A 1,146-nucleotide genomic window follows, 5' to 3' on the forward strand; every position below is an offset into this window, starting at 1 on the left:
GCTATGACAATGTTATGAAAATAATCCCACATAAAACCTTTAAGAATTTTATTTTCCATTAACCTCTATTGTGAGAGTTGTTTTCACGTCTTGTGAAAGGCACATTTAATTGACCAAGAATCACAGTAGTTTAGGAGATGAGGGGATATTTGTGTGCATTCTCTCAGCTTGGAGACAATACGCCACAGATCTCCCCGAGCTGACCACATCTAGTGAGTAGTTGGGTGCTTCACACCTGATGGCTTTCTTTGGTTCCTTAATAACAACGATTGCATTTTTCAAGTGATAAATATTCTTGGCAGCTCAGGTAACTTTCAGATTTTTTTTCTACTTTTGGCAGGACTTGTATCATCTTTTTGGGGTTTATCTGTTCTTTCTGCCTTCTATTTTCTTCCCTGCTTCTGACAGCCAGGAAATATAGAATATGTCTTCTACTTTCATTCTCAAACTTTCAGGCCTTCACAAAAAGTAGAGAAAAATGTCTGAAGTTAATGAAAGGCAATTTTTCCTTCACCCACTGGAGAAATTGAAAATATGACCTTTCGAAAAGACATATACAGAGACAGCTTAAAGTCTGATAAAATCTATGTCAAATTAAGTGATCCCCCATCCCATAATTGCTCTTCAGGTGGTTGAGCTCCATCAGGATTACTCAGGACCCAGACTAGCTTGAGCAATTTACAAATACTCTCTCCCTTTTCCCTGTGAATTACCCCTTAGTTTTGGCCCCATTACTTCTCCCTGTCATTTTCCAGCTTTCACCCATTTGCAGACTAAATTACACATCAGACATGAGGAACCTTGAACACCAATTTCATGCACAGAAAGTTGAAACGAAGAAGCTCAGAGCAATGTCTCCTTTACTTGAAAAGAGCATCTTTATTTCTGTGCCGAGAAGAAAATACGTGCCCTGTTCTGGGTTTATGTCTCACTAATAATTTAATCTGCACTTTGTCTCATTTTTAAATTGTAAAATAGGGATAAATAATCCTTTTAGAGTGGTTTCGAGATTGGAGAAAGGTCCTATTATATTATCAATAAAAGAGGTTATAGTAGGAATAATAATAAGATGAAGCAAATGACTGTCTAGCACTTTCAGCAACGTAAAGGGCTTTCACATGCAGGTTTCATATGGTATATTTTCTA

This window comes from Phoca vitulina, unplaced genomic scaffold, assembly GCF_004348235.1.
Source record: "Phoca vitulina isolate PV1807 unplaced genomic scaffold, GSC_HSeal_1.0 scaffold4, whole genome shotgun sequence".
Classification (NCBI taxonomy): Eukaryota; Metazoa; Chordata; class Mammalia; order Carnivora; family Phocidae; genus Phoca; species Phoca vitulina.